We start from the raw sequence: 25,308 nt of genomic DNA on the forward strand, positions 1-25,308 counted from the left end.
GTAAATTTTCTATCTTCATATCCACACTACTCACTTCTCTGTACCTTGGAGACAACCCACACATGGAAAAGCAAATATATATTCTCATCCTATTTACATTATTTTGGTATCTTCCTGATATCTGCATAGCCTTTATACAGGCAAAAGTATATATATTTGGATATATATGTAAGTCAAAAACTGGAAAAATGTCAGTAGTTTATTTTTATTCCAAAAGAAACCTATTCCTAATAATTCTTCTGGTCAAAGAGGCAGGCCCGCCATTCTTCTCCTGCTGAGTGTTAGTTCCTCACAATGAGCACTGCAGTGGGGCGACAGAGAAGCAGCTCAGCATGCAGGTCTGCACCTGCACACTGTGTGCTTATGACAGCAGCAGGCTCTACTCTTCAAAATTGTCACCTACGTAATGAAATCAGTGATACGCGTGCAAGATTAATGCTTTTCCATTCCAATTAAAGATAGTAGAGGTAGGTTAGCTGGCCAAACAGTCTGTCAATTTCTAAGAGACTTGAGAAACAGGATGAGAAATCCTACTGAAAGAAATACTGCTGAGCTCATCAAAGACTGAACACGCAGAGCAGTTTTAGCAATCTACCTCCTGCAACAATAGTTCCAAGTACTCTGCAAAACCTAAACAGGAGAACGGCAGAGTGCTCAGAATAAGGTTATGTCACAAGTGGACCACCCTGCTCATATCAGAACACCTGCCTTACCTTCTTCTGGAGAACATTGACCTTCCGCTCCTTCACGTCCAGCATGTCCTTGAGGTCGTGTATCTCTCCAGCTTGTGTGCCCTTCTCCTCAGCCATATCTTGAATTTGTTTGGTTTTTTTTATTCAGCATAGTCTCCTTTTCTTCCAAACGCAATCGAAGAGCATCCACCTGAGAACAGATTTACAAATGATGAACAGGGCAGAAAGGAGAGGTCTAGAATTCCTTGGAATAGAGTTGCCATATTTTAAAGATAATAAAACTGGCATTTGGGAAAATTAAATTACTTTATTTTAATAATTACAATAAGCAGTAAAATGATTAGAACTTAAGCATTCCAAATTTACCATATTCAAAAAATATCAAATAAAAAGCAGAGAAGCAGTGCACAAGAGTCAGCAGCCTTCTCCCAAAGAGCTTATCAGTCAGAAAGACTGTTGAAAGAACCAACATCTGAACCAGATTATAAGTGACAAATAAACCCTTAGTAGATATGAAACAGAAGATGAAATGCGCATTGCAGGAAAGGAAAAAGAATATTTTTGAAACATAAATACCCAACATAGCGTGTTTTAGTAAACTCATTTAAGATGGCTGAACATAAGCAAAAGGACATGAGATAAACCAAAATGACATATTAAACCAACTGCCAAATAAGGTACTTAATGTTATCCTGTTTGCAAATGAAAGTCAGTAAAATACCTGTAAAAAGGAAAAAAATAATAGAATAGTCAATATTTACGCTCTGAAAAAATTGTTACTACTCTGGTCACTGGAACACAAGACATTTTTTAATTTCATCCTTTTGTAGAATTTAGAACCTAATGGAGAAGACAGCAGCATCGTGGAGAACAGGAGTATTTACAGGGGGCATGGAAACTGAAGTAGAGTGTTTCTAAAAGTACAGAATGGGACTGGATAGATAGCCCAGTGGGTAGTGATCAAGTATGACAACTGGAGCTCAATCTCCAGAACACACAATAGGAGAGGACTGGCTCTCACAAGTTGTACACTTACACTTACACACACACACACACACACACACACACACACACACACACACAAAGTATAAGTTTAAGAAAAAGAATAACTCAGCTTCAAGATCTGTGACTAGGTGCTGGTGAGGCCTGGACAATTAGTGAAGGATGAGCAGGGATGAGGAAGATAATGGGAGAACCTTTCAGAGTGGAGGTGCCACAGATAACGATGGTCAGAACAGATGTTAACTTCTCATTAAGCTACACACAGAATGCTTAAGGCTACTAACAGGTGGGAAGTCACAGAAAAGTAGGCTAAAAGCAGGACCACACCAGTGTCAGGTCTCGACGTCTGAACTTTATTACCTATAAAAAGGACAAATGGGAGAGAAGAGCCCAAGCTAAGCTCCCACTTTCCGATGGAGACTGAGTGAGCCCTACCTACGGAAGGAGCCAAGAGCCTTATTTCCTAACAATGTGCCTGAAAATCACTGATATACAAGATAATGACCTAAAAATACCACCCAATAAGCTACAAATCCTGAACATCTTGCTCTTTAATTTCTTACAACTGCAAAAAAAGTACCATGGGGGTGATGGCAGTGGTGGCACACGCCTTTGATCTCAGTACTCAGGAGATAGTGGCAGGTGGACCTTTGTGAGTTTGAGGCTAGCCTGGTCTACTGAGTGGGTTCCAAAATGGCAGGGCTATATAGAGAACTCACTCTCAACAAAGAAACAAATAAATAAAAGTTAAATAAAATAAAGTACCAAAAACTGGGCTGCCTTAAACAGAAACCACTTCCCACACAAATCTGAAGGCTAAGCAAGGTCTAAAGAGTAAAGATGTCTGTAGGGCTAAGCTTCCACTGAGGACGTGACCCTCTCTTTGCCTGTCCCTCCATTCCTGGCAAATCTTGGCCTTGGACATATCTGCAAAATACCTGTGGGCCTTCTAATAAAAATGGGCTCTTTTGTTTAAAATACTTGGGCTGCAGTTGGTGGAACTGTTCAAGAAGGATCAAGAGATCTGGGCTTCTTGGAGGATGTGTAACACTGGGGACAGCTTTGGGGTTTCAAAAGAAATGAACCATTCCCAGTGTGTGTTCTCTCTTCTCTCTCCTCTCCTCCCTCCCGTCCCCTCCACTTCCCTCCTTCTCTTCCCTCCCTTCCCCCCCCAGATGTGAGCTCTCAGCTGTTCCTCCACTGTGTCTTTGCACCATCATCATGGACTCTAACCCTCTAAACTTGAACCAATCAAACACTTTCTTTTTTAAGTTGTCTTGACCATAGTGTTTTGTCCTCAGCAATGGAAAAGTAACTAAGAAAGAACCTATTTGGGCTGGAGACATGGCTCAGCAGTTAAGAGCACTGGATGCTCTGCCAGAGGTCCTGAGTTCAATTCCCAGCAACCACATGGTGGCTCACAACCATCTGTAATGGGATCTGAAGCCCTCTTCTGGTGTGTCTGAAGACAGCGACAGTGTACCCACATACATAAAATAAATATATAAATCTTTTAAAAATGTTTTTAAAAGATAAAAAGAAAGAGCCTATCTAAATATACGTCACAATCTGCAGTTTGCATAGTAAAGGATTTATGGAGGGACACTATTCAACTTAAAATGCATACTGACACACTGTTATAAAAACATTCCAAAATGCTAACCTTTAACTAAATTCTTAGAATTGACAGATGAGTCTTCATATGGACATACACAAGTGTGCACGTGGAGAGACACAAATTCATTAATGACTGAAAATGAAGAGACCGTGAGCCTAAAATGGTCTATAGTAAGAGTTATGTCATCTCTCTGATTGTCCAAAAGATAAAAAGCAAAATCTCAGGGAAAACAAAAAACAAAAAACCCTGAGGCTGGCACAGATACAAGCCCCAAATGGGCAGCTCTTCCTCTGCAAGAGCCTGAAGTGTGTCAATGCTGGGAATAGAGCTACACAGTTCATTCTCAGAACTCAGTAACCTCGAAGTTTCTCAATACTCCTCCAAGTTACAAAAGGCCCTAAGGAGCTTTCAAAAGTTGAACCTGTCAATATTTATTAAGCTCCAAATTGAAACTTAAAATAGCTTCAGGGCTGAGGGTATAGCTCATGTGTGCTCTCAGGAAGCAGCGAGGGTTCAGTCCCCAGTATCACATTATAAATAGCAATTTCCTCCAGGTTCAAACAGTCCCTCCTGGAAAAAGGCTCCTTAAGGATTCAGGAAATTCAAAATGGAAGCTCATAAGACTCAAGAAGTAAACTTACATCTGGGAAAGATGAAACTTACAAAATTTACAAAGTGCCTCCCAAGGTTACAGAAGCACTTGACTACAGAGGGAAAAAAATCCTACCAGGGAAACTAACTAGAATTAGTTAGTTCTCCTAGAACTAGTTGAGCAACTAACAAAGAGTTTATAACCTGCCAAGCTGACTGTAAGTCATATAGAGAGCTCTAGGGTTCAGGGTTTGTGAGCTGGGGTGGGCTTTTCAGTGATACAGCTGCCTTGAATCCTTCCCGCTCCTGTGAGTACACACAATAAACTAACTGGTTCACCAAGTAAGACCTTGGAAGAACTGCTACTTTGGTCTAATCAGTTCCCCATCTGGGATGAAGAAACCTTTGTGTCCTATCTTACCACTTGACATCTCTCACAACACACATAAGCCAGAACACACATAAGCCAGATATGGTAGCATAGTCTTGTGATCCTGAAAATGGATCAGGACAACCTGGGCCCATCTGGAAAGTAGACTGGTCACTTTAAGATGGCCTGACCCTTGCTCCAGGGTTGCACTGCCCTTTCCCATGGGAGCTATATATTGAAACCCCATAGAAATAGCTGGCAAGGGCAGGATTAGAGAAAAGGGAGGGTAGGAACGTATAAGAAGTCCAACCCAGAGGCCCTGGGCAGACTTTCACCTCCCATTCCCTTGATGGAAGCTTTATCTATTTTAATCTATTCTAATAAAGTCTATCATTTTCTTCCTCTTCTTTACTCCCTCTCTGATGCTGGTGCTTTTCCATTTGAGAGTTTCTTTCCCCTGCAGCCTTCTTAATCTCTGTCACTTTTACTCTTCTGAGGTTCTGTGTCTGTCATTCCTATTTCAGGCTATGACCGTGATCATGTTCACTGAACTGTTATCTTCAACTGCCATCTTCACGGACTGGTAAAAAACACTGCCTCCCCCTGCTCCGGTGGCCCTCCTTACTGATCTGCACGGATCTTCTTTCTATGACAAACTCAGCAGCACCCCAAGATAACTGCCCTTTCACCTAAGACCCCAGCAACAACCCCAGCCCCTTCCACAGATAAAGGCAGGAAGATGGTTGTTAATTTAAGCTAGTGAGTCCATTTTTGTATGGGGCTGGAGAGACAGCACAACAGTTAAGAACACTTGCTGCTCTTCCAGAAGACTCAGATTTGATTCCCAATACCACATGGCAGCTCACAATTGTCTGTAACTCCAGTTTTAGGGGATCTAGTGCCCTCTTCTGGTCTCTGTGGGAATATGGCATGAAAGTCACACACAGGCATACATACAAAATACCCATGCTCACAAAATTAAAAAATTTAAATTTTTATGTAAAACACGTATTTTCTTAAAATATAGGAAGAATAACATAATTGTTTAAAAATATTTCAAATCCTTTAATGACTGTGTGTATATTGGGATGAGAGGGTTAAATTAAGACTACATGTACTTTTTACACCAGTAGTTCTCAATCTTCCCAATGCTTCAACCCTGTAATAAATATAGTTCCTCATATTGTGATGACCCACTACCACAAAATTAATTTTACTGTCACTTCACAACAGCAATCTTGCTATTGTTAAGAATCATAATGTAAATATCTGTGTTTTTGATGGTCTTAGGTGACCCTGTGAAAGGGTCATTTGACATCCCCAGAGGGTTGTGACCCACAAATGGAGAACCATTGTTTTATTTCTCTTTTTTATTTTTTAGATTTATGTATTTATATATATGGGCACACTATAGCTGTCTTCAGACACACACCAGAAGAGTGCATCAGAACCCATTACAAACGGTTGTGAGCCACCATGTGATTGCTGGGAATTGAACTCAGGACCTCTGGAAGAGTAGTCAGTCCTCTTAACCACTAAGCCATCTTTCCAGCTCTGAACCACTGTTTTATACAGGCACCTGAAAAGCCCACTCCAGCTTACTTAAGTGACCCTGTGAAGGGACATTTGATATCCTTAGCGGGTTGTGACCCACAGATTGGAAGATACTGTTTTAAAAAAAAAAAAGACAAAAAGAACTGAACCTTGAGGCTGAAGACATGGCTCAGCAGTTAAGAGCACTCACTGGCTTGTTATTCCAGAAGACCCACATGACAAGTCACAGCCATCTGTAACTCCAGTTCCTGAGGATCCAACCCTCTTCTGGCCTCAATGGGCACTTCACACATGTGGCACACAGACACACATGCACTTCACACATGTGGCACACAGACACACATGCAGGTCAAATAGTCCACACGCATAAAATAAAATCTTTAAAAAAGGACTATTTTCCAATTACAACACAAAGTACAGTTCAATAGGAAAGTGTTAACACCTACTATGCTTATTAAGATTTTCTAACATATGACAATCAATGAAAGGACAAGCCATAGATGAAAAATATTTAGAAATCATAAATTTTATTTCAAAATACTTCTGTCTATAAGATACAATCAGCTGTCAAAATTCAAGAAAACAAATTTTAATGTGAAGAGATCAGCAGGAATCTCCCTGCTGTACATAAACAGATGGTATTAGGCACTTTATAACAAAGCAAGGAAGAAAGGGTTTCTTATGCTTGCAGTTTAAGAATAGAAGTCCACTAGGGTGTCCAGAAAATAAGTGGCTACTGGTTATACTGTGTCTGCTTTATACACTGTGTTGCATTAGAAAAAACAGACAACAGAGAGAGCAAACCACAGAAGAAAACCCTGAGTGAAAACCCCTCAAAGGACACCCAGGCACCACCCCAGCACCATTCCTAGCAGAAGGATAAGACCTTGTTTGTCCACTTCAACTGAGCACAGGGACATCTACCTTGTTTGCCAAGCATTGAAGTATGGGCTAAATCTGGTGGGGCACCTTGATAATAACAACACAGGGTTTTCCTCTACCAATGCAGACAGAAAAGTATCTACCCTACTGTGTTTGCTTCACAATTCTGAACACAAAACTATTAAGTGTCTATGCTTTGCGTTGCAAAGCAAATGCACACTGTACAGTGAATGAACCAAGTGGGGAAAACTGCTTGTTGCCTTTGGTTTCTCTCTTAGCTTTGTCCTGTGTCTTCCTAACTCTGAAGGAATACTTTCAGTGTTCTCTGCTTCTCTGTCACTGCACTCTTCACACCTCATGCAAACAACTTCCTCTAGAGAAGCCAACTCAACCCACAGGTTCCTTCACTATAACAATAGTTTCCAAATCTTTACTTCTAGCTCCAACAAGTTCTAAAAGCCCGAAATTCAGAGTATTTCCTACTTAAGCCAGTGATTCCATTAATAATTTTAGGATTCTTTTTCTTCATTTAAGTTCTTTCAAAAAAACTTTCAGAGATTATTTCCTATTTAAGCCAGTGATTCCATTAATAATTTTAGGATTCTTTTTTTCTTCATTTAAGTTCTTTCAAAAAAAAAACTTTCAGAGATGACTAAGATGACCAATGTAGACAATTATTAACCTATGTTAAATGACTTTAAGTTTCTTTTATATTATTTCTTGCATTTTTTTTCCTGTGTTGTTCAGAATTCCACAAGAGAAACAGAAGTAGACAGACACAGAGTGTGGAGTGTTTGATTTGCAACTACATCATCTTGTCTAGTAAGACATCTCAGAGTGTTGGGGGCCGACTTCATGCCATAAAGGCTCATGAGTTACATCACCTTAATTCTAAAACTTTAAAAGGTATGTTTAAAATTACCAGAGAACAAGCTAGACAAATTGTTAAACAATGTCAATCATGTGTTAAACTTTTACCAGTTCCTCATTTGGGTTTAAATCCAAAGGGACTGATACCAAACAGTATCTGGCAAATGGATGTTACTCATTATAATGAATTTGGCAAGCAAAAATATATACATGTATGTGTAGACACATACAGTGGTTTCATTTATGAAACATTACAAACTGGAGAAGCAAGCAAGCATGTGATGGATCATATGCTTGCTACAATCGCTGTATTGGGTGTGCCTAAACAGATAAAAACTGACAATGGCCAGGTTATACAAGCTCCAGTTTCCACCAATTTCGTGAAAGATTGGGAATACTACATAAAACGGGTATTCCATATAATCCACAGGGCCAAGGTATGGTAGAAAGGGTGCATCAAACCATTAAATGTCAATTTGAAAAAATTAAAAAAGGGGAATGGTACCCTACCAACGGATCCCCCAGAAATATCCTTCATCATGCACTTCATTTTAAATTTTTTAACTTTGGATTCTGAAGGAAAATCTGCTGCTGATAGATTCTGGCATCCTGATACCAAAAAGAATTTTGCAACAGTCCTCTGGAAAGACCCATTAACTGGAACCTGGAATGGGCCAGATCCAGTGCTTATCTGGGGAAGAGGTTCTGTTTGCATATATTCCCAAACTGCAGATGCTGCATGTTGGCTGCCAGAGAGACTGATTAAACAAATAGACAAAAATAACAAATCCAGGGAGGAGAAACCCCCTGAGAAGCATATTTTTTCTTCACAGGAAACATGAAGATGCTTCACAATTGCCTTCAAACTGGAACCAGATCAACAAGTAAACCTGACTTGGGAAGTTATCAGTGCTGAAGGAGACATCACCACCTGAATCTCCAGGGTGGCTCTTTTGGACTTTTGATTCCCTGACTTATGCTTTAGTGGGGAACTAGATTGTTTTAGATTTAGTGGGAATTTAGATTGTTTAGACCCAGGAGAAAACCCACTACCACAGTTACTATAGTTGTTTTTTGGGTTTGAGATTGACTAGAGCAGGAAACAGGGATTTCCTTACTTGTTTTCTTTAGATCAAAGCTATGATCAGTTTTGTATTAGATTCTGATATAAGACATTTATAAACAGAATAGAAGAAGCTTACACTTTTTACTCCTCTGATAGAGGGAGTTACGTGTTGCCCTTAAAAAAGAGTGTTGCTGTCATACTGACTATTCAGGCACTGTTAAGTCTCTTGTCTCTTGGGTTGATGGGGTTTCAACTGACAGATGGCTTTTGTATGACAACAGATATACGCTATTCAAATGAAACCCACACAGGTCCATTATTACAGGCTGGAAGTAGGGGATTGTAAAACCTCTGTCATCAAGACTTATTAAGTATATCCCCTAACTTACGAGCTAAGCCGGATAGTCAAAGACGGGTAAGAGAGCATACCGAGACCCTTAGCCCCTAAAAGAAGGGAGGCCTCACCATCCTAAGACAGGAGCTCAACCAATGGATGTTGAGTATCCAAGGACGGGAAAGGGAGGCTGGGGTCCTTTGCTCCAACCTAGGACAGGCTCGGTTTCCGGAAGTTTTCCCAGCCTTCCCTTTTGATCAGAGGGTAAAGGAGATGTATCACCAAGCCTGATAGGTCCAGGATCCAAATGGTGGAAAGAACCAATTCCATCAAATTGTCCTCTGACCTCCACACATGTGATGTGACAAGTATCTTTGTGTATGCACAAACACAAAAGTAGATGAATAAGAAGGTGGTGGGTGGGTGGATGGAGGGATAGATGGATGGTTCAGTTAATAGAGAAATAGATATAGGGGGTTGGGTAAATGGCTCCAAGGTTAGGAATATACTGTACAATTATGAGTATAAAAGTTTGAATCCTAGCACCCATAAAAATACTACACACAGAAATAAATAAATAAAATGTAAAAATACAAAGTTAACCCCAAATCTTAGGAACTTTGGGTATATCACAGTGAAATCACACACTTAACATACATAAGGTCCTGTGATAAACCCTGGACACCACATCAAAACAAAACAAAATCTCATTTAAAAGTTGAGGAAATCAAGGCATAAACTAATTAACTGGTTTCCCATAAAACACATTATTCACTCATCAGTACCATATACAAAAAAGATTAAGAAAAGGATACAGGACCAAAGAACTAAAATCATAAAAACTACACAAATAAACTTTTTAAATTATTTTATTATATGTATGTATCTTAGTCAGTGTTCTACTGCTGTGAAGAGATACCATGACCACAGCAACTCTTATAAAGGAAAGCATATAACTAGAGCTTGCTTATAGTTTCAGAGGTTTTGTCCATTGTCCTCATGGTGGGAAACATGGCAGCAGATATGGCATCTGAGAGTTCTACATACAGATCCACAGCAGCAGGAAGAGAGAGAGAGCCACTAAGCCTGGCTTGGGCATTTGAAACCACAAAGCCCACTCCGAGTGACACATTCCTCCAACAGGTCACATCTCCTAATCCTTTCAAATAGTACCGCTCAGTATGTTCGTACACAGGTGTCTGTGGAGGTCAGAAGACAACCTGCATGAACCAGTTCTCTCCTTCCAAGTGGGTCCTGGAGACAGCTGGTAAATGAACTCGGGTTGTCATACTTTGTGTCAAAAAGCCTTTATCCACTGAACATCTCACCATCTCAAGTAAAGTGGGGGTTGTTGTTGATTGGTTGGTTCTTTTGAGACAGTCTCCATATGTAGCTCTGGCTGTCTTGAAACTTACTATGTAGACCAGACTGGCCTCAAACTCTGTGAGATCTGCCTGCCTCTGCCTTTCAAGTTCTGGTATTAAAGGCATCCACCATTATGTTGGGCTCAAATAAGCTGTTTTTAAAAGGTTTGTTAATTACTTGTCTGTTGTTGTGGTAAAATACTATGACTATTTAGTGTATAAAACATATTTTATACACTAAAAAGCATTTAGTGGGAAAAGAGTCTACTGGGCTTACAGTTGCAAAGAGCTAAGAGTCCATCACTGGGGAGGCACGACAGCATGAATGGAGACAAGAGCAGAAAGCTGGAGAGGACATTTCAACAAAAGTCATAAAGCAGAGACCGTGAACCGGAAGTGGGTACAGTTACGAAATCCAAAGCCTGGTCTCAGTGATGTACTTCCCTAGCAAAGCCATACCTCCTAAAAATGTCCCCATCCAGCACCACCAACTAGGGACAGATATCACTCAAATACATGAGCTTATTCAAACCAACACAAAAGTATACTTCAAGAAACTAAACTACACTCTGTTTAAAGAGTCACACCTCACAAAAACGTTAAATAAAAAAACAGGGCTGGAGAGATGGCTCAGCAGTTAAGAGCACTGACTGCTCTTCCAGAGGTCCTGAGTTCAATTCCCAGCAACCACATGGTGGCTCACAACCATCTGTAATGGGATCGGATGCCCTCTTCTGGTGTGTCTGAAGACAGTGACAATATACCCCACATACATGAAATAAATAAATAAAACTTTAAAAAACAAACAAACAAACAACCCAAGTCTGTATTCTGCTGCTCATAACACAGGTTGGGTAAATTACAAAGAAGAAATTTGTTTTGGCTCATAGATCTGGTCCAAGGTCACAAGACTACATATGATGCCTTTTCTCCCCCTCCTCTCTCCCCACACATATCTCAGCCCTCACCCAGGCAGGAGGATTTCTATACCTAAGGCTTTTACCCCAGACAGGAGGCTTTCTTGAGCCAGGGTCCAGGACCTAACCAGCAAGAAGCTGTGGGCAGAGAGATTCATTTACTCCTGCCTCAGCCTTTGAGGTTTTTTGCACTCAGTTAAGCTGTAGAAGTGAATTCTCCTCTGCAGAAACTTCCAGCCTCCAAAACCCATAGCTTCTGAGACCAGCTGAAGACAGGAGACTGTTCCTCTGGGGATAACTCTCAGCTAGCTGGTATCCCAAGGCTCCCCCAGCATCCTTGCTGCCACAGGATTCCTCACAGCGTGCTAGAAAGGTGCTTCCAGAACTACATCCTCAGCCCAGACACGCAAACACACAAGGTTACAGGGACCATTCTCAGTCAAACCACCACAGACAGAAAATGGAAAACAATGTTGCCCTCTGCTGTACAGGTGCACCTGCACACATGTGTATACACACACAAACACAAAATATTTTTAAAGAGGCATTGCTGGTAAGCCAAAGGTAGGTTGTCAAACAAAGCATGTATCTCAACTCTAACACATGAAGCCCTAGAGTTCTTCGCTTGGACTGAATGCTAAATCTGTGGCCCATCCAAGAAAAAAGAGCAACTTTCTTCCACTGTCAGTAAGTGTAGATGACAATAACACCATAAATAAATGTCTAAAATACATGTTCCTCAAAGGGGGAAAAAACTACTTCTTCAAAGCAGTTAAGATTTGCATTATTTCAATGTATCAATAAAATCTACTCTGTTCCATACATTGAGGTGTCATCAAAACATAAATCCAATGACAGGCATAGTGCCATGATTTAGGAACAAGCAGACATAAAATGGAAGAATTATTGATAATACAGGATATCGGTGAGAGTGAGAACATGTGTCAAGTAGACATGGTATATTAATAATTCATCTAAGCCTCCTCTATAAAGTGATAAAATGTGGATCTTATCTAACTCAGGCTAATACTCTATAGCCTCAATCAAATTTTCAGGACCCTGACAAAGCATAGACACATTCTTTGCTAGAATGTAACACAAACGTCCTTTGGTTGAATTCCACAGTGTGGCAGTTTATATGAGAAATATTCCCCATAGGCTCATGTATTTGAACATTCATGGTTTGAATCTGAAGGTCTCCCACAGGCACAAGTTTTGAATGCTTATCCCCAAGCTGATAGTGCTATCCGGCAAGTCTGTGGAACCTTTAAGAGGTAGGACGCAAAGAAGACAAGCAGGTCTATAGGGGCAAGCATCAGAAGCAATAATGAACACCAGCTGCTGTCATGTCCTCTGTTTCATAGCCTGCTATGAATGTGAACAGCCTGTACTGAGAGTCCTCAAGTTAGAATCATTGCTCTGCTGTGCCCGCTGCACCAACCCCCCGCACCCCACTCCCCCACCCCCGCCATCATGGATTCTTCCCTCCTCTGTAGTTGTTTCTATCAGTTCCTGTGACAGTGACACAATAGTAACAGATACAAAAAACTTGTATAGAGTGAAAAATTATAAAGAGGTGTGTATACACACACACACGCGCACACGCGTGTGCGCGCGCGCGCATACACACACACAGGCTTTTTCTTTACCCTAAACCTGAGCGAGAGAATGCAGGTTCCAGAAGGTGGAACTGAATGTAAAATTTCAGGCCCTCAAGCCTCAGGGAAGAGAATCCACCTGTGGGTGGGGAAGGCCCAAAGCAGGAAGACACATTCCTGACCACAAAAAGATGCAAGTCATCTAGGTGGGGCTATAGCCGGAGCAAGTGAGAAATAGTTAACCTGAAATAGTGGTAAAGACAGGGTAGGACACAGTGACTTGGTAAAACTACATTCTTGAGAAGAATGAGTGTACAGAGTGGTTTTCACATGACTCTAAATCATTTAGGGTGGGTTCCTCTGAAATATTCCACTGTTCTTGGTTACCCCTTCCCCCTTGGTCTTCCGAGCATTACAGCTTACTGATGTTCAAAATTTATAAAGCAACCAATCATGTGTAACCTCGCAAAAATTCCTTCCTTTCCCCACCCCATGCTATTTTTAAAAAAACCCTCAGTTTGCTGGCCTTTTGTCAAAATTGTGTTCCTGCATGAACAAGCAGTTTTGACCTTGGCTAGCCAACTCTCTCCCCAATAAACCTCTGCTGATTGCATCCAGGTATGGTTTCTTGTGATTTCTGGGTGGCCGTGATTTCCCGAGACTTGAGGAAGGGTCTCCCGAGTTTGGGGCTCTTCACTAGCTCTGAGAATTAAGGCTGCTCCTATCACAAGACTGATCATGTGGTTCATGGATCTTTTGAACTGGAGGGGAGAGTTTAGAAAAGTCTAGAGACGCAAGCCAGGAGAAGCCCTAGAATACCCCAGGCAGAGCATAACAGGATATTCTAGTGGGAGTCTGGGAGACCAGAATGCAGCAGTAGAAGACTGGACACAGAAGGCTTTAAATGAGATCACAGATTATACATGTATTAGCTACTTTCCTGTTGCTGCTATAAACTATCCTGATCAGAAGAAACTTAGAGGAGAAGAATGTTTACTTTTACCTTACAATTCCAAAGAGGATACAGTCAATCCATCATGACAGGGAAAGAAGGTATCAGGGGTACAAGCTATCTTGGCAATCAACAAACTAATCTTATTTTATCCATACACAGGAGAGAGAGAAAGGGGAGAAGGGGGAGGATGGGGAGGGGGGATGGGGACAGGGAGGGAGGGGGAGAGAGAGTAAGAGAATGAGAACATAAAGTAATGTAGAAACCAAATGTGAGATATTCAGGGCTCTCAGCCCTGGAAAGCATTCTGGGAGGAGTACATTCCTTAGTCAAAGGACACTTGCTGGATTAACATTCAGAAGAGCTGATTAACATTCCTCAGACCACAGGGAAGGGAATCCACCTGTGGGTGGGGAAGGCCCAAAGCATGGAGACACATTCCAGGAGAGGGCCCAGGATGGGAGGTGATCAGGAAACTGAGCCCTTAATGTAATAAACCTGGGCAAACAGAAGACAGTCATTGTCATAAAAGTAATATGTGAATCTGAATCATCTATAGACTGGACCTGAGAAGGTCAGCCTTTGTGATTGCTCTCATGAGTGCTGTATAAAAGCTGCCCCAGCTTTGGCTTGGGGTTCCTCTTGTCTGCGTATAGGGAACCCCAGTATACTGGCTAACATCTTATCATCAATAAACCTCATGTTATTGCAGTGAATCCAGTCTGTGAGTATCTCTGGGGAGTGCGTCCCTGGTTTTGGATCTTAGAGTCCAACAGTAGGACCAGGCTATGAAGCCACAAAGACTGTCCTCAGTGACATACTTCCTCTCCACCAGGTACCAAACCTTACCAAACAGCATCACAAATGTGGACCAAGGGTTCAAACACATGAGCTTATAGAGGACACTGTTCATTCAAATCACCATACTATAGAACTGGACTAAAGGACATTGGTGCTATACTCCTGCAGAGACTTTGTCTACACTTTGCCAGGGTGCTGAAATTTTGATAGAGTCCAAATTCAAAACCAAGACGCTAATTTATCTTTAGAAAATTGGCTGACTGTTTTTAAGTAAAGTTTACAGTGAGAATCTAGCCCAAAAAGCAGAGCAGAAACTGTGAAAAATGTGCAGTTTGACCAGAAAAGCACACTTAGGAGTTAGTGTAAAGAGACTCCAAATGATACACAAAGGACAGCAATGCTACTACCTTAACGGAGTTTCAAAACTTGTCAAGACCATACCCATCAAAGGCTCCAGAACATAAAATAAAAATGCATTTTGAAACTCTTTTAAAACATCTTGTATCTGCGGTACTTCATTTGTACTGAGCTACCTAAGGAAGTACTGTAGCTACCTATGCACTCAAAGAAGACTGAAGCTATAATCCAGTGGGATCTGACTACTGCTTAGCCAGCAACAGAATCTGGTATCAAGCACATGGTACTTGTTTTGCAGGCATGCAGTATGCAAGAGTCATGAAGGCTCCCACCAAAATTTTAGGGGAAAGCCTGAAAAGCCAGGAAATGTATAGCAGGCTGAAGTCTCTTCAGGTAGCTGACAAAATAATGAAGACACCCAGAAAGTAAACTGAATTGCAATGGATATGTCAAGACACTGAGAAGTGAGACATCTGTTGAGTAATATCTATGCACCAGCTAGAGCCAGACCTAGAGAGAGGACATGTATGGGCATGCAAGGTTGTTATCTCCAGACAACATGGGCTCAGAACCTATCACCACATGCTCCAAATGTTGGGTATGAAGCTGTAAGATTAATATTTGCCTCCCTGGGTTTGGGTCTCATTTTTGGTCATATCCCCTTTCTTATGTCCCCATTCCTCCATTTTAAAACGAGAATGCTTACTAAGGGCCACTGAATAATAGAAATATGACTTTATTTTTTGATTTTTGTTTTACATGGACCTGTCAGGATATGAAAAAATTTAGTCTTAACTGAATTCTTCAGATGGGAGTTGGTCAGGCAGTCAAGTTGGAAATAGAGTACTCACCTCCCCCCAGTACTGTCGACTCTTCAGTGGCAATTGCATTATCATTCATGTTTGAGTACCTTATAAAAATGCAGGAGCTGAAAAGAACCTTGGCTGCCAGTACCACACTGGCCCATTGATTCTCCCTTCCTCATGTTACTGTGTGTGTTGTGATGCTAGTCATAATCTCTCTAAAATACTCTTAAACCTTTGCAAGTAAAATCCCACATCAACATCCAGTTTGGCAGCTTTCCCAGCTCAACACCCTTCAGTTTCTTTTCCATCAATGTAGGAATGACTCCATCTTAGAATTCTGGTGTGCCCACATGCCCATGGCTTTTCTTTTGTTTTTTGAGTCTCACCCTGATAACTGACCATGAACTCCTGGCAGTCCTAATGCCCATTCACTCAAGAACTAGGACTAGTGCTACAACCACCACACATGGTTTATAAACCTCTCCTTTTGAATTTCAAGAGCTCTTAGCTGATGTAACAACTAAGAGATTGCTTTGAGTCTCAGTAGAGACTTTGGACAATCCTGGAACTGTTAAGACTATGAGGAACTGCCAAGACTATGAGGCTCTTGAGTTTAGACTAAATGTATTTTGAATTATGAGATGGGCAAAAGCTTTGGGAGTGGAGGTATAAAGGTATATAGGAGTAGAATGTTATGGTTTAAGTCTGAAATGGCTAACCACATCCCAAGATAGTAGGAGAATTTTGGGAGGCTTTAGAACCTTTAAGAGGTGAAGCCTAGCTAGTACAAGTAGGGTACTATATAGATGGGCCTTTGACGATCATAGGGAGCCTGTGTTTCTTTGTACTCTCCAGATCCTTGTCTAATACATGCTCAAATCACCATGAACTCAACTGAGCCACTGTGCTTTCCCACCAGAATAAACTGAAACTCTTCAAACCCATGAGCCAACATAAATCTGTCCTCGATTACATTTTTTCTGTTAGGTGCTAAGGCCACAGTGAAACTAAAGCAACTAATGCAGGAGCAAATAAAACAACTGATAGCAATAAAAGTCTTATAAGCCAGACAGAGTGGCACACACTGTTAATTTCAGCACTCAGGAGGCAGACACAGATAGATCTCTGTGAATTCGAGGCTAGCCTGATCTACACAGAAAGGTCTAGAATAACTAGGGCTACATAGAGAGATCCTGTCTCAAAATAAAATAAGTGTTATAAAAGACCAGGTTTGTAAAGTATTTTTAACATAAAATCTTAAGGGTTCTTGCATGTTCAGGAGAAAATACATAATAAAACATCTACTTTAACTAATAAATAAAAAAAGTAGCCAGGTGGTAGTGGTGCATGCCTTTGATTCCAGCACTTAGGAGGCAGAGGCAGGCAGATCTCTACAAGTTTGAGGCTAGCCAGTCCCAGAACAGCCAAGGCTACACAAAGAAACCCTGTCTTGAAAAACATAAACAAACAAATAAATAAATAAACAAGGCATTGCAAAAGATCAGTTATCATAAAATATTTTTAACCTGCAAATTTAGGGGTCTTTGCAATTCAGAAGAGAAATTCGTAGTAAAACATCTACTCTAGCCAAAATAAGACAATATGTTAGGGGTATCATTATCCTTATTTTACTAATGAGAAGACAGAGGCTTAAAATGGATTTAAAAAAACAACTCAGATACAGTCACACAATAATTTACACAGGGTTAGCACCAATTCTAGGTCTGACCCCAAACCTTTATGTTTAAAGTACTTTTTAAATTATTTTATAATTTCACACAAATACACAATGCATCTTGATCATATCAATCCAACTTCCCTTTTACACTCCTTCTAAGCATGTAACCCTCACTCATTCACACCCTTCTTTATTTTTTTAATAATTTTTGAGTTCAATTAGTACAGTCTGTATGAGCATAAGCAACCTCCCAGCAGGCACACCCCTTCCCAACAGCTCTCAATAGCTCCTCAGTTAGCAGGAGAACTTCATGGGCTCCACCCACATCTTCACTGGGATTACTGACAGGCTTAACCTTGTGCAGCTAAATCTCTACTTTCAACCATTATTTCTACAAAAGTTTGATCACCTCTGCAAAGGTCAACATATAAAAGAGAAATTTATAGAATAGAAGCAATTTCAAGAATATTGTACAAGTTAGACAAAGGAAGTCCCTCACTGTAGATTATCAAAAGATAGGACAAGACCTTTCCCCAGATCAATGTTTTCCAGAAAGAATTTTTAATTGAGGAGCTGATAGATAGCTTAGTCAGTAACTATGTTTGTGAAAGCATAAGGATCTGAATTAAATCCCAAACTGCATTTGTAATCCACTGAAAAAAAAAAATGGAGATAAGAAGATCCCTAGGACTTGCTGGCCAGTTAGCCTACCCTCATCAGCACGTGCTAGGGGAGCTAAGATAGTCTCAAATTAACAAGGTCAATGGCACCTGAGGAACAGCACCCCAAGTTGGCCTCTGGCCTCCACATACATTCATACACACAACATACCCACATAAATACATATTACACATGAGCATAGAAAGGAACTTTAAAATTTAAAAAAGCTCCATGATCCCTGTTCTTTTTCATGTGTTTAATTCATTGGTTTCTACATCAGATCACACTGCTGCAATAAAAAGGACAAAATCAATTAAAAGTAAAATATAAAATAACAGCTATCAAAGAATTGGTACAATCCTTTTATTGGAGTCTAACAAAAGAAAGATCTAGGGGAAAAACTGTTCTCAAATGTCATTAGAGAAGTATGTACTATTAAATAAACACATTACATTCTTAAAATGCCCCAAATTCAAAAAGAAATTAACTTTTACCCTTAACAGTTAGGATGGGATGGCTGTATTCGAACAACTGTCCTAGTCATTTACAGAGGAAATCAATCCCTGAGGCTCAGCTACTCCTGCCCTGCCCAGAGGCAGATATACAACCATTCGAGAGTGATAACACAGCCTTTACAACCATGGTAGAAGAAACCAATCACAAGCGTATCTGTGTAAGACTCAGGTAATAAGACATTATTCAAGCTGGATACAAAAGGAAGAGTGGATTGACAGAGAAGAAATGTTATGTATCAGATCATGACAAGCTTTGAAATGTTTGTATTGTCATCAACCAACTGATCAACAGCTTGCATCCCAGTCTAACAGTAACAAATTGGAAGTGAGACTTACCTTTAAGACACTGGGACCAAGTTCTGAACTGTTTGTGGCAATGCATGTTCAAGTTACCAAAACGAAAACCCTCTTTATAAATGAAGAACTGAAGGCAATATTTTCGAAACTATTTCACATTTGCAATTCCTTAAATATATTTAAATTCAGCCCAATAAAACTATGAAAGAGCAGAAACTTCTTTAAAAATGCCATCAGAGCTGGCAAGATGGCTCACAGGGTAAAGTGCTAGTATGAACACTTGATTATGGTGGCAGGAGACAACAACTCCTAAGAGTTATCTTCTGACCTCCTCACAGGCATGCATGCACATGTGCATATGCACACGGACATGAACACACCCATAAATACAACACACACACACACACAAACAAACAAACAACAAAACAAAACAAAAAAAAAAAAAAAACTAGGAATGGACTGGACTCCAGACAAACCACAGAACTCCTTACCTCAGTCTGCAGGATGGCAGCCCTTTGCTCCTTAGCAGTGAGGGACTCCTTCAGCACCTCAATATGCTGCTTACTGTCTGAGAATTGGTTCGTGAGAGTTTCTAGCTTTGTCTGTAAGGCTAGTAATTCTGTGTCCTTTCTGGACAATTCCTGTTTCACCTGGCCAATCTGGAAAACAAAAAACAACACTGTAAGGAAGAAAGAAATTACACAACTACCTCTGAACTGGACTGCTGGCAGATTTATGGCATAATATAGGAAATTAAATGCAACATTAATTCTTTGATAAGGTAGAAATGGGGGGGGGGTGCTTTCATGGTAAAGTACATGTCTAACAGCCCTGAGCTCCTAAGCTCATCAAATAGCAAATAAGTAAGATAGAACAATACTAATCTTTTTGCACCATCTAATTCCATATGCTCCTTACCAAAAACTAAGCTTATTCAACAAACAAATTTCTAATCTTCATTTATTGTTTCTAAATAGTTTCCGAAACCCCTTAGGGCAGTAGTTCTCAACCTTCCTAATGCCATGACCCTTTAATCTGGTTCCTCATGTTGTGGTGACCCCCAATCATAAAATTATTCTCATTGCTACTTCACAGTTGTAATTTTGCTGCTGAGTAGTGTCTCAGTTCCTAAGACCATGGGAAAGACGGTTTTCCAATGGCCACAACCCATGGGCTGAGAACTACTGCGTTGGGGGAAAGACGGAGGAGGAAACTGTGGTTCAGCCAGACCAGGCAGCATTCATCACCTAAACACTACTTCATTTTGTCAAGCTTTCATCTTCAGAACACGATGGATTATAGGCAGGATTAGTGTGGACGTAAAGCATGAAGGGAAAGCAACTTCCTATTTCTACTGCAAAGTAAGTTCAAATCTTAGTGGTATGCTTCTGTTTTTCTTTTTCAAGCAAAAGTTTCATAAAATCTTTACATTAAAAAGTGAGGCTGGATAGAGTAGTGCACACCTTTATGCCAGGCAGAGCTGTTGGATCTCTTTGAGTTCCAAGCCAGCCTCTGTATAGAGTGAGACCCTGTATCATGAAAATAGGAAAAAACCAAGCTACTTTTAGTGTTAAGGCAATAGAGAAATGTTTTCTTTTTCTTTTCTGTTGTTTAAAATCACTTATTTATCAACTACATGCATATCATAGAACATAAACATTGGAGTTAAATGAAGAATGCATTAAGCTTTCACTCTGAAACAATCTACATGAGTCATTTGAAATTTATCAGACTGAATAACTCATATATAAAAAATATAATGTAATCTCCATAGAGCTCTTCACACTAACAAATAGTTCCTCTAAAGCATCCTCTTTACATCCCTCTTGCTTCCAAGCATGTGTGTGAGAGTGAGCAAGTGAGAGAGAATGCTTGAACAACAGGAAGGGGGCAGGGTCCTCTCACTGAATGTGAAGATAGGGTGGCAGCTAGCAAACCCTAATGGTCCTCCTGTCACCAACTCCCTCCAGCATTGGGACTACAGACACATGCGACCACAGCTGGCTTCTTTTAGGAGCTGCAGAGATTTCAGCCCAGGTCCTCTCACCTACACACCAACTGCTCTGACTTGCAGAGTGTTCTCACCCAGCCCAGATCCTAGGACTTCCTTTGTTTGTTTGTTTGTTTGGAGACAAGAGTATCTCTGTGTAGCCCTGGCTGTCCTGGAACTCACTCTGTAGACCAGACTGGCCTCGAACTCACAGAGATCCACCGGCCTCTGCCTCCTAAGTGCTGAGATTAAAGGCATTAGTTAGGTACTTTACCCAGCCACTTTCTTTCAGATCTTGAACGTATTAAACTTTAAAAAATGGAAAAGATTAAGAAAGAAAGCTGTCTTAAGACATTTCTGGTTTTATATTAGGTCTACCATCCAGGAAATAACTACAAGATAGATTAACCACTGAACATAAATATGGTAAGTCAGTCATTTTCATGACAGATGAAACAAAAGACCTTGAGTTTTAAGGAATAAACGAAGCAGTTCTTACTCAGTAAACCCCTTAGATCTGTGTAATAATTTAATTGTATAACCCTCATTTGTTCCTTTAAAGCCTATACTAGTTTGTCTGTCTTTTAAACTTATTGCAATAATGTTGCCGAAATATTAACACAGTAGTAAAACTTTTCTTAAATTAAAAAAAAAAGAAAAAAAGAAACTGAGTATCTAAAGTTTTCTAAAGTATCTCTACAGTTTTTTAATTTTACCATACTAATCTTAAGTAAAGGAAAAAGTTTTTGAAGCAATTTCACAAGAAGAAATAAAGTTTATCATAAAGTTAGAGTTCTAGTTTGGGAACATATCTCAATGGAGGAGTTCTGTCCTAACATGTACAAGACTGTACATTTGATTTCCTCCCAACCCCCACAAGGACGAAAAGAAAAGAAAGAAAACCAATTAGACTTATAAGAAGCACTTAAAACAACTTAGGGTTCTTTTTCAATGAGATGAGAATTTTTCTGTATACATGAAAACTATATTTACTGATATAGTAATGATTCATATTATATGTGCTTATTAGTATTACTCTATCTGCAATACACAGATTGATCTAAAGCATATTTGTTCTATAAATAAATACCCAGAATAGTCAAAGTATTACTACTTTCTCAGCAAACTATGGCTTAAAAGTATCCAAATTTCTGAATACTTCCAAACATGAATCAGAAATTAACAGAAGCTAGACGTGGAGGTACATACCCAAAATTCCCAATGTAAGGAGGCTGAGGCAGAACCACAAGTCTGATGACTATATTACATAACAAGGTCCTTTCTCAAAATTCCAAAGTATACATATTATATATACACAGAGAGAGATTTCAGTTTTGCACAGGGCTGACATTTCCCTGCCATGTGCATTATTAAATAAGAAAGAGAAGAAAACATTTTAAACAGAAGAAAAGCTTAGATGCCCAGGAGAGAGAACCTGGTGAGAAGCGCACGGATACAGCAGTAACAGCACTTCTCTAGCTGGCAATGGAGAAACGATACCAAAGCATCACATTGTTTAGGAATTCAACAGCATAATGTGAGAGATGTACTTGGCCTGCTGTCTGATACACAGAGCTGAGTAATAAATAGTAGTTAAGAAAAAAGGAAATCATATACCAATTTCTCCTCCAGACAACATATAGTTAACAACATAAACTAGATCTTTTCCAAACACAGTATTTTACTTTTTAACCTACACCAGAAACTAGGCCATAAATAGATTAATATATTAAATAGGCCATAAATGTATTTGTAATAAATAAATTAACAAAATTTATTTTTAATACTGCATTCCAGTCTACTTCCCTCCTTAAGAGTAGATTTTCTATTCATCTCTGACACTTTGAGGAAGGTACAGGTGCACATGGACAATACAGACCAGAGAGTGAAGAAGTTACAAGTAAAGTTCTAGAACCAGATTGCTGGTGTCAATCAGACCTTGCCTCTCTCGAGCTATTGCTTCCTTGGTATCATCTGTTACCTAAGTTTTCTCATCTGTAAATTGGTGTAGATCACTCCACCAGGTTATAAAATGCTTCTAGTAAGTATACAAGTAGAAATTACTTTATTATTACTTATCAAAATGCTTAGAAATGCAGTTGTAAGTTCATTGCACAGAAGGCTAAAGCAGATTTAGTAATTTAAAATAATTATCACACTAGTTCTAAACTATAAGATAACTTTAAATAGGCTAATTTACTCTCTATACAGCTGTCTTAAAGAAAATACCATTTGTTACAAAGTCTCCTAGTGAAAACTTAAAGATAATGTCTCCATGTAGAATTAAAGCAGTTTCTCAAGAATTTCAAATGCAAGTTAAGTTGTAGGTGCTCGGCCTAGAGATTTGCACATTACCATACCTAAAAAGGATGGAAGGAAAGAGCATTCATATAAATCAACGTATATCTAGTCAACAAGAGGATAAGAAAGGGGAATTTTGAGATATCATCCATACAGCGGCAAAACAATAAAGAACCAGGTGTAAGGCTTCCAGAATACACATAGTCTCAGTGTGCACAAGTGACATGTGGGTCAAACTGGTGAAGAAATGTCAGTTAAAAGAGCAGAGCAGGCTGGTTAGTGCTAAGAATGGGCAGAGCTGCCAACCATATAGAGTGAAAGTGTAAGCCACCCAGAAGCCAGAGCCAGCAGGGTCCCACTGTGGGACCACTGCACACAGAGAGGTAAATCTTACTGCAAAGACCTCAGACTGCAGACCAGCCGCTCTCTTTTTCAGCTCTTCCCCTTGAGCATCTTTGGAACTTAGCTCCTCCTTCAGTTGCTCTACCTGTCACGAAATTGTTATTGTTTTTCACTCATGTGCCAACTCAGGTCTTCATATTATCTGATTCTGAGCCACAGTGACCTCTGAAATAACAATAACTTACATAAAATAATCAAAGCTGTTCCTCTAATTCAATTTTCAAAAGCATATACTGTCTCGTATCTCACAAACTTTTAAAAAAGAAACAAATATGCTGATCCTCAAAAAGGAAGTAAAATATAGATTATGATACAGTATATTTTACCCTAAAATCAGGGAGAAAATTCACACTAACAAAAAATTGGACACATAAATTTTTAGCTTAAAAATTAACATATTACTAGCATAAATCATTGATAATAGCCTCGTTTTTTCAGTAACAGAGGAAAATTCTATAGACATAAACCTGAAAACAGACACCACAACAAGAAGCCTGAAAAGGGCAGGGAGTCACATCTGTGTCATTCTTTGGCAGTCAAGTATGGGGATGTTTTGGTTTTCGGTTCCAAAGAACAAAGAACACAGCTGCTGTATACATTGGGAAATGCAGTGAGTAAATACTTTTCTAGATAAAATTTCATTGTTAAAATTGTTTGTTTGTATATTTGTTTATTTTAAGACAGAGTCTCACTATGTAACTCTGGCTAGCCTGGAACTCTCTATGTAGACTAGGCTAGCCTCCAAGTTGCAGCAGTCCAGCTATTTCTGTCTACCAAGTACTAGGACTGCAGGCATGTGCTACCATGTCCAATTTTTATAATAATTATTTTTAATTAAACACAATAAAGCAAATTCTTCAATTTTCTTTAAATAGTTTATTAAAATCAAAGTAAATGACCTTGGGTCTGAAGAAAACCAGCTGTGACTGATTTTAACCACACTGACGAGCCTCCGTGTGGTTGTATACATCTTATTGTATACATGCCTGAGAAGCACATAGGAAGCAACAGCCCTGGTACCAAATGAACCCCACTAAGGCAGAGAGCAAAGGCTCTTTATTCTTGGAACTTGTTTAAGGGAGAAACATTTACCTTGTTTTAGAAAAAACGACTCTCAGGAGTTTGACTTAAAATATTTCCCAAAAGAAGTAGTCTTCTACAGTAAGAAATGAATGAACTATCTTCTACAGGAAGAAGAATTCATCTGAACAAAGTTCCATCAAATCATTTCAGAAGTTCTTACAGAAATAAAAAATTAAATTGTAACAAGATGCCCTTAGTTCTTATTTAAATAAAAGCTTGCAATAAGTAAATGGAACCAGTAATGCTGACTTTATTTCTAGGACATTTCAACATGGCAGACACAACAACAACAACAAACCTTCTTTAAAGCCTATTAAAACATAAAGCAGATATTTACCATCACTAACATGGAAAAGTATATATAAATTTTCAAGTTTCTGGGAACTAAAGTATCTGCTCCATACCTTATTCTTCATAAATTTAGAGTGGCTCCTGTACACCTCCATTTGTTTCATCTCTTCCTCCCGCTCTTCAGTACTCAAAGCCCCATTTGATTTCAACATCTGAATTTCCTCCTCCAGGTCTCGGAGCCCACGCTCCATGGAAGAAATTTTTGAATCCTAGGAATAATAGAAGAGTTGAGCATTAAAACTATTAACAAAGATTAA

At 39.6% G+C, this 25,308-nt stretch overlaps 1 pseudogene across 1 annotated transcript in view; it reads right to left on the reverse strand.

Moving 5' to 3' along the window:
• Window positions 1-25,260, reverse strand: part of LOC117702469 (ELKS/Rab6-interacting/CAST family member 1-like) — a 40,902-nt pseudogene extending 15,642 nt beyond the window's left edge. The window contains exons 1-4 of the transcript XR_013108337.1: window positions 25,105-25,260; window positions 23,619-23,702; window positions 19,416-19,583; window positions 714-882 (exon numbers count right to left, since the gene is read on the reverse strand). The product of XR_013108337.1 is annotated as an ELKS/Rab6-interacting/CAST family member 1-like (transcript). The remainder of the gene's footprint in view (window positions 1-713; window positions 883-19,415; window positions 19,584-23,618; window positions 23,703-25,104) is intronic.
• Between the last annotated feature and the right edge of the window lie 48 nt (window positions 25,261-25,308).

This window comes from Arvicanthis niloticus, unplaced genomic scaffold (genome assembly GCF_011762505.2).
Source record: "Arvicanthis niloticus isolate mArvNil1 unplaced genomic scaffold, mArvNil1.pat.X pat_scaffold_812_arrow_ctg1, whole genome shotgun sequence".
NCBI classification, from domain to species: domain Eukaryota; kingdom Metazoa; phylum Chordata; class Mammalia; order Rodentia; family Muridae; genus Arvicanthis; species Arvicanthis niloticus.